This window comes from Alligator mississippiensis, chromosome 7 (assembly GCF_030867095.1).
Source record: "Alligator mississippiensis isolate rAllMis1 chromosome 7, rAllMis1, whole genome shotgun sequence".
NCBI classification, from domain to species: Eukaryota; Metazoa; Chordata; order Crocodylia; family Alligatoridae; genus Alligator; species Alligator mississippiensis.
In genome coordinates, this window is record NC_081830.1 from 13,010,340 (window position 1) to 13,019,934 (window position 9,595).

Genomic DNA, 9,595 nt, shown 5'->3' on the forward strand with positions numbered 1-9,595 from the left:
AGGAGGTCTGAGAAATGAAATCCTAATTCAAAGTGCTTTACATCTCACTTTGTCTTGATTCAGTTTGTTAGAAATTTTAACAACATATTCCAGACCATGCTGTAGGTGGGTCTATCTTTAATTGCAAGGTGCAAAGTGAGTTGATCTGTGTTTTAGTTTAGTAGATATCTTGGAGACAGCAGCAACACTTAGTTGTTTAAAGACTTATCCTCAGGCTAGAGCTTGAAAAGGATTCCTAGCCCCCTCCACACACGAGGCTGTCTTACGATGTACTACACTTGTCTGCCTCATCAAAGAGACATGTTAAAGCCTGAGGTAGAGAATAATTAGCAGGAACAAGTGAACTACAAAACTTTGCCTAAAAGATCAACTTGCAACACTTCAGGATCAAGAGGAAAGGACTGGTCAATGACATTAATAACTGTTTTATCTTTAATGATTGTCCACATAAAATCCTAAAAAACCAAGACATACACATTCTCCATTCCCTGTCAGGAAGCCAGGACATCATCGGCAGAGAAAAAGTTTTAGCATATGATGCTTCTTTTGATATTTAATAATGGTGCATGTTACTAACTGCCAGTTGGATATAACTGGCTTATGGTTTGTTAGACTATGCCTGTGAGAGGATGCCTGACCCCTGGTAAGATGGGGTGGGGGAGTTTATTCCCTCGAGTATCTGCAGTTTTGAGGAAAGAAGGGCTCCTGGGGGAGAAAGCCACATTTCTGGCATCTCCCTCCTGCATGTCTTAATAAGACAGCTTATTCCATGCAGGGCCGGGGACTCCATTATGTTCCCTTTCAGCTTTGTTGTTTACTTTTACAGGTGTCAGTGCAGGTATATAAATGTAACAAAGGACAGACAGAATTCCCCTACCAGTCTTGCCTTCCACTTGCTCTAGCATGTTAAGTCCCACCCCAAAACAAAGAGGAAGGTCACTACTTACTCTTAGATTTGCTTGTGCCAACAGCAACCCTTTGCTGAGAGAGAATTTGACTGAGTAGAGGACAAGCAAGCCATTATTTACCTGTGCCCATTGCCACTAGGTTCAGCAAAACTCAGATGCTGCTGACTGGCATAGGTGCATAATCAGGACTAGCAAGTTATGATGGTGACAAGACTTGGTTTCTGTGCAGGGCAGGCTTGGCAGAAGAAGCCTTCAGGCCAGATTGCAAATTTGCATGTTTCTGAGGGGAAAAAAGAAAAGAGGGAAGTTGTGTTAATATATGGGCTCTCTTCATTGGCAACTGGCTGAAGTTCTAAGCTGCGTAAAATTCCTGCTGGTACTTTCCTTACAATATATAAGGTTTCGCAGGGCCAACAACTTGTGTTCTGTAACACCCTCCCTGTCCCATCTCTGGGCTTCTTGATGCTAACATTACCTTGTAGTGATGGCCCTACAAGACACTATTGTTTCAATTGCTGTTCCTGTTCATTTTCCTATTTTACTGCTACCTTTTCAGGCAAGCATCCAACCAGAGAGTCCTACCAATCATTCATTCCAAACTCTCACACAGCACCAGGCCAAAACACATTGCAAACTAATACAGTGCTACAATGTGCCCCCCACTAAGAAGTGGGGGAGAGAAGGGACCAGTTCCCTGTTGCTGGGATGTACAGAACTACAGACCGAAGTGAAAATTTTTGCTTGATCTGGCCCCTGAAAGTGCTCTACAGCTGTGACCAAACACAAGTGCATGGCTGCAGAGCACTTAAAAAATGGCCAATTGTGCAAAAAAGTAATCCTTGTTTAATTAGGTAGTAGATTAAGGTGTTCTGCTTAAGAGTGCCTTAGGGAACTTCTGTACAGTTCCCTGGGAGGGTTATTTGTCATGCCCCTAGTCTGCCACAAGAAGCAGGCAGAGAATCTCCTTGTGCAGCCATGGAAGGCGGGAGAGAGCACATGTGGCCCCAGGACCGCAGGGAAACAGTGGGCTCTCTGAGCTAGTTGACAGTCCCCTGTTGAGGGGGGTGGTGCAGGGAGTATGCCCCCTCCATGCTGGTGCCATGGGGCACTGGGAACATTTTCCTGCTGGGAGGAGCCAGCTGGGCCCACCCCAACCTCCAATTGCTGCCCAGCTGTACCCCTGCCCCCACCCAGAGATGCAGTAGCAGCAGCAGGTGGGCTAGGGGTTCAGGCCAGCTACCTGGGATGGGGTCCAAGTTTTGCCTGATCCGGACTGGGGGTTCAGATCCCGCCCCCAACCTCAATGTTGTTCCTTGCAAGTTTCAACACCTGGCCCGGCCAGCGCGCTGTCAGGAATTGGCATTGGGCCTGGGGATGGGATCCAGGCACAGGCCCTGTAGCAGTGGGGCTTGGATCCTAGGCCCATTGCCACAGGCTGTCAGTGTGCCTCCCAGGCTAGGCGCTAAAACTGATAGGGAGTGGCAGTGGGGAAGAGGGTTGGGGTGCAAGTGCCACTGCCATAGGGTGCCAGCCCTGCTGGCATAGTCCCACCAGCTACATCACAGACCATGAATAGACCAGCTCTCCCCTCTCCCCAGCATCGAAACCCATGGTTACAACTGAGAGTAGGGGGAGCGAGGAATCTCATTGCCATCTAGGGCGAGGAAAAGATCTTATGCCAGCTATAGAAAAAGGCACCATAACAATGACATCTATATGAGCATTGCCCAGCAGACACAAACCTGTGGCCAAAACAGGGCCTGGAAGCAATGTCACACAAAGATGAAGCTGATGAAAAGCAATTTTAGCCAGGTATGGGATGCCAACAAGCATTCTGGGGTCCAAAGGTATACCATGCATGGCCTTTTACTAGGTGTTTTCCCACATCCTCGCCATGCACAGGGCTGCCGAAACCCCATGCTTGGCACTATGAGGGGCAGGAGGATCTGATGTCAGGGACTCCTCCAAATGATGGGTCACCTCATGATGGAAAGAGAAACATGCTCAACAAGAGAGTCCCAGAGGCTGCAGTGGAAGCATGGTAGCTGGTGCCGGCCCCGGAGGAGACAAGTACATTGCTGCTGGTCTCTGCTTCGTCGCAGGATGTGGGAGCAGAGGTCCAGCTACAGCTGCAAATCTGCTGTCAGGACTTGTTCCTGCCCTTGAGCAAGACCATGGAGTGTGGGACGCAGAACAGGGAGGTAAGCTCTGACGACAGACATATGGATTCCCAGGAGGTGTCCTCCACCTCTCAGGAGCCCCCACAACCTCTGACCTTGACCCAGAAGACGGTAGCCAAGTACATGGGCCCTCATATGGTGTTCTCTGCACAGGGGCCACGGCCTGAGCGACCCACTACCTGCCTTCCCCACCCTTCTCTGATGACTCAGGCCCACAGGAAGGGCACACACATCAGTCCTGGGCACACATCAGCTGTGCCAGCTAGCCACAGCTCCACACAGTCAGGAGAACCAGGGGCACAGGGTAGGTACATGTGGTGGAGATGGAGTGGGGTTGGGAGGAATGGGCCCGTGGTGGCAGCTGCAGCAGAATCTGGCCAACCCTGTGGTTATCATCTGCTTGGAGCACGGGTGCAGAGTGAATTGATCCCCCTTGCCCATGCACTACTAGGTGAGCCAGACACCAAAGTGAAGTAGGGTTCAGAATTGATCAGGGAACAGATCGTCCCTCTCATGCCCCCCTGCCCCACCCCAAAAATCCCTCAGTGCTGCAGAGAAGCCAGTAGCCAGCCTTCAGCCAAAATAGGGCCATTAACAGCTCCTCTCAAACAATGGGAACATACATCTGGCTAACTGTTGCAAGTTCTCACATCTATTGGGAGGTCAAACCATGAGAAGCCAGGACAGAAATAATAGCATCAGCAAACAATGGATAAGGAACTCAGGGCATTTATTGAGCACTGCAGGCAGTTTCTAAAATGTTGTCAGTCAGCAGATAACTGGCTGCCTCACCCCAGCAAGAAAGAGAAAACCCACCCAACTCTCTTTTTCCAAAAGGCTGCCTATGATTCTCCCTTCTCACATAGGAAATGTGCAATCCGACCCTCTGCTGCTACAGGGCGCACCCTCCCCTTCTATATCCTCTCCCCCAACCCCAAACCCCTGTAGGCAAAGCCCCTCTCCCGCGCCTCCCCCCCCCCCCCAAAAAAAAAAAATAAAAAAATCCAGTGTGGAGAAAGTGATGGATGCATAGAAAATAGTAATGGAAATACAGGGGCTTCAGAAAGTCAAGGGTTGCATGATGGCACTTGTTAAGCAGACAGGATCCTGGGAATTGTCCTCCTGGACCAGTCAACAGCTGAGCAAACCACTGGTAGCACTGGCTATTGCAAATTGATCCTGTAGTGTGAGCACTTCATAGCACTGTGACAGGTAACACTGGAGGCGGATTTTCACATTGCAGGATGCCATCAAAGCAGAATGCACTGGCTGGTGGGGGTAGGGTATGAGGTACCGACAAAGGACTTACCATGGCTCACCAAGGTATATTTGCATTTGTGTCCAGGTGAGTAATGAGAGGATCCAGGAAGCCTGCCTTTATAGTACATTTTATCACTGCAAGTTTCAAACTTACACAAAGCTGTGTGTCTCCCCTGATTGCAGACGCTGCATCTGTGCATGGGAGGTCGGCAGACTGGATGGTACTTCAAAGCTGGCCGGGCAAACATCTGCTGAACGCATGAGTGATGTCAAGAGACATCATCAAGTCTGTAAAGTAGAAATGCTAGTCTCTGGTCTCACTCTGTGAATGCTGTGCATGCACTGCAGACTCCTGGCACCAGGAGCTGTAGGCCCAGGATGTGGAGAGGAGAGGGCAAATAGGCAGGCTGGTCCATGTGGAGGAGCAGGCAGCCATGATGCACAAGCAGGGGGTCCAGATAGCCAAACACAGTTTGACTGAGACAAAATGCACCACAGCAGAGCTCACTGAGTTGCTATGCCATGAGAGGGAATTGAGCCATGTGATACTGAACAAATTAGCAGTTATCTATGACCCCACTGAATGGCACCAGCGCCCTATGCCCTGGAGAGCACTTTGCTTTCCCAGCTAGGGGTGTGTTGGCAGGCGCCCAGTGCCCACAACATACTGACCCATACCCCAGCGACACTTTGCTGGGGCAACAGCCAGGGCCATTGGGGTCAATGGTGCCCTTTATGGCTCCACCCACTCCCCCCAGCGAAGGTTCTGCCCAAAAGCCCAGGCCCCCAAAGCTTTTTCAAACCAGCCCTAAAAGGCCACAGGAACATTTCAAGGCCAGGGTGGAGGCCCAGACCAACGGATGGCCAGGCTGCCAGCACCTGAAAGGGGAGATTGGGCCACGGGGACTTGGTTTGAGGGTCCCTTGCCAGGACGACAGCGTGTCACATCCACATTGAGAGGCCCTGTATATCATGCCTCAGGGCCATGGTTCTCTTTTCACTCAGTTATGGCCCTGTGCAGCAGACCACCCCACTCCACCAGCCGCCAACTTTCCCTCCATCCCAACCTACCACGCCATGGTTATCCTCCCACCCTCCATCCCTCTCCGCACCTCCTCCCAGCCACCCACCCACCCACACACACACCCTTCAAAGATTTCAAGTTACTGTGAATTGGGAAGAGGGAGGGAACATATTCTGCAGGTTTTCTTTATTATTAAAAATAAAAGTTTGCAAATACAACAGTATAAAGCAAGGCTTGCGTCTTCATCACGCTACATTCCCGCGAAACCTGCTTTGTGGCTCAGGCACTGGAGAGGCATGACCCGTTGCCAAGGCACAGGCACATGGAGCACCTGCCACTGCTCCTTGTCTCTCTGGTTCACAAGGTTGATAAGGTAGTCGTCACTGTTTTGTGGATATGGCCAGCCTGCTGTTGTGCGGTGCCGGGGCCCCACAACAGTGGCAGAAGACTCACTCTCTGCCCTATTCCTGTGCTGCATGCCCTCAAGTTGACATGCCTGGCCAGCAAGCCATGCTTCTTCTACCCAGGAGTCCAGGAATACCGCTCCTCTGGACTTACAGGTGTTGTGGAGGATGCATGCAGTGATGATGAGTCGTGGCAGGTTCTCCTTTTCCACCTTGAGGTGCCTGCTGAGAGCCCGCCAACATGCCTTTAGTCGGCCAAAAGCACACTGGACCACCATACAGCACCTGCTCAAGCAGTAATTGAAGTGCTCCTTCCAGTGGTTCAGCTGCCCCACATAGGGCTTCATCAGCCAAGGCAGGAGTGGGTAAGCTGTCACCAATGATGAGCGGGGGGAGGATGACATCGCCAATGACACAGTCAGGGAGCCCAGGGACATAGTGCCCGCTCTCCATCAGGTCTGGGAGTGGGGAATTTTGGAAGACATGGGCTTCATGGGTGTTGCCTGCCCAGCCAGCATAGATGTGGGTGAAGCAAGCCCCAATGGCCAATGACACCCTGTAGGATGACCGAGTAGTAACCCTTGTGGTTGATGAATTTTTGGGCACCTTGGGGTGGGCACATGATTGGGATATGGGTACTGCCCATTGCCCCAACACAGTTGGGGAGGCCCACGCATTGGAAGCCAGCTACCACTTCCTGGGGGTTGGTGAGGAAGATGAAGCGATTTGCCAGGACATCCTGAATGACCAGGCAAACCTCCAGGACAGCTTGGCCACCCGCTTCTCTGGACTGAGGGTTGGCCACATGGCAATGTCCCGGTGTGCAAAGTGAGGGGCCCCCTGGGCAACAATGTCCCTGAAGGTGTTCCGACGCATGTGGAAGGTCTGGAGCCAGAGCTCATCATTCCAGATGCCAAGGACAATCTGCTCCCACCAGTTGGTGCTGATGGGGCATGCCCAGACATCGTGATCGACAGTCCTGAGGTGCTCCCAGAGCACCCCAGCATTCACAGCATCCAGGATGCCCTCATCATCATCATCCGGGAAGAATCTGGAGGTACAGTCGTAGATGCTTGGCAGGCAGGAGAGCACAGGCAGAGCAGATGGCTCAGTGTGTTTTGGCATGAGGACATGTTCCAGGGCCTCCTGATGCCGTGTCTGGTTCAGCAGGGCGCACGTGATGTACTGTATCCTATGGTGAGTCATGTAGGGCGATCAGCAGGACCCATCGCAGCTCCTGGGTCTCCCTGCTTGCGTGCAGGAAGTGGGAAGCCATGACTTGCAGGGTGGCAGGGTACCTGAGCAGTAATGCCGAGACAACTGATAGGGTGCCGGGAAGGAAGGACTGCTGGAAGTAGTGTGGTCCTCACAGAGGTGTGGGTCCCAGCATGTGCCTGCTTCTCTAACAGCAGCTGTGTGATACTTGGTATGAAACAGGGGCTCAAATGGTCAGGACATCCCCATGACCTCAGATCCTGGAAGGTGAGCAATCACCCGCCAGTGTAAAAACCATCCCTTGAATGTGAAAAATCTCACCTCTAAGTGAATGTCCATTGTCCTCTAGTTGCCACAGCTGGGCACATCCTGCCTGCATCACAACAGGGGCTGATGGCTGTTGAAGGCTCTTTATTTGCTATAGCTGGCCATGCTTGGCCTGTCTCACAGCATGGGGCTGAAGCCTGATGGGCAGGTGGGGGTGGCCTGGCTGGGTCAACCCCCCCTTAAGAAGAGGGTCCCAGCCTTGAGGAGCAGAACCCGCCCGCTACCACATCCATGTACTCCCAGGCCAAACACCACTTCCTGCCAGTTTCAACCCTTGGCAGGCTGATCTGGGGGAAAACTCAACCCTGAGCACAGCTCTCTGGATCATGTGGGCTGTTCAGGCCAGCAAGCCCCTTGGGCCAGGGGTACAGCCCCTCCAGCCAGAGAGACAGCCCCTCCAGCAGCACAGCTGGCTTTTGGCTTGGCTTAGTCCCTCAGGAAGGCAATAAGCCCTGGTATTTTGCACACACCTGCCTAACAGACTGCAGCTGGGGGTTGCAGACAAGTCCCCTGGGAGCCTGCAGGGGAATTAGAGATAGCAGCATCTTGCAGAAGAGAGGCAGGGAGGCAGTGGCCAGCCAGAGGAGCAGGCACCTGGCAGCACCAAAGCTACCCCTTGTAGCTGGCTGCCAGCCTCCATGCCAGCCCTCTCACTGGCTACGGGGGGAAAAGTAGCTCAGTACAGAGCCCTTCTCATGCAGCCTGGGAAGGGAGTAGGGCCACGGGTACCAACTGCCCTGAGAGGACTGCAAGGCAGGGGGCTACAAAGGGCAGGAACTGTGGGGGCAGGGTGTGGGTGCCCCTGCCAGCAGAGAGCCGGGGGGAGCAGATCCACTTTTGTTTCAATCCTGGTGTTAGGACTGTAATCGTGTTTGAGAGAGAGAGCTTTTCTTGTGAAAAGGATGATGTGGTCCTTTCTATATTAGAGCCAGAATCTTGGTTCCTGACTCCCAACAAAAGGCTCCTAGTCTTAAGTAAAGTTGAGTTCAGTGCAATACAGTTCTCTAATCTTCAGTGAGCAAACTCACTAAGGATTGATATGGGAGAAATGCATCCAACTGACAAAATGCTGCAACTTATTTGTTAATGTTTTCAGCCCTCTAAACACAGTTAATGGCCAGGTTTTCCCAGTAGTTGTACAAGCATTAACTTGCTTGTACTTCCAAAATAAAGAGCACTGTGTGAAGGAGCAAACAGAAGGCAACAAGTCACTCCTTTTTCAGAGCAGTGTGTTGGAAATGCAAGTACAACTCTTCCTTCTAAGGACAAAGCTCATGAGCAGTGATATACTTTAGAAGTTACTCTGCAAGTGCTTCATTTCTGTAATTGCTTAAAAAAAAAAAAGCAAACTGTATTCAGATTTAATAGTCACTTAGATCTCTGGTTTAAAGTTGGGGTTCTGCCTCATCACTGATCCTACCCTTTTGTGACTGCAGGGGTGTTTTTAAGTTCACTGCAACCCTTTGAAGTCATAAAATCTGAGGCCATATCATGCTCTAAGACAGCCATAAAATGTTGCGTGTCCCACCTATGTGGTAGGGCTACGCTATGAAAAAGAGATTTCAGGCTAACACTAATGTTTCTGAAACAGCAGCAAACTTTTTCTGCCTTGTAATGAACCACCAGTTTTACGTACAATGCCACTGCAAAACATCACCTCTATAGAAGAGAGGTGTTATAGAAGGGAGTTGTACTAGAAGAGATTCATAGATTCATAGATGTTAGGGTCGGAAGGGACCTCAATAGATCATCAAGGCCGACCCCCTGCATAAGCAGGAAAGAGTGCTGGGTCTAGATGACCCCAGCTAGATACTCGTCTAACCTCCTCTTGAAGACCTCCAGGGTAGGGGAGAGCACCACCTTCCTTGGGAGCCCGTTCCAGACCTTGGCCACTCGAACTGTGAAGAAGTTCTTCCTTATGTCCAGTCTAAATCTGCTCTCTACTAGCTTGTGGCCATTGTTTCTTGTAAGAGATAACTCTAAAGTGTTTCCAAATGTATTTTAGATGCATCATAAAATGATCCCAAATGAAAAACAGAGATTTGTTTCCAGTGCTGTTAGTTTTCTAGGAAGAAAGAATGATTTTAACAGGCGGAGTGTTAGACCTGTTTGCTGTCTTACCTTTGCCTCTAGACACCTGCATTTTCCCAGTGCAACTTTTCCATTATTGCATAACAGGTCTGTAGAATTGCTTCTGGGGGGTTAAGAGTTCCCTTCATGCACATGGAAAGTATTTTGCTACTAAAAGTGCTTAAAATTTAACTATAATGTTAAAAA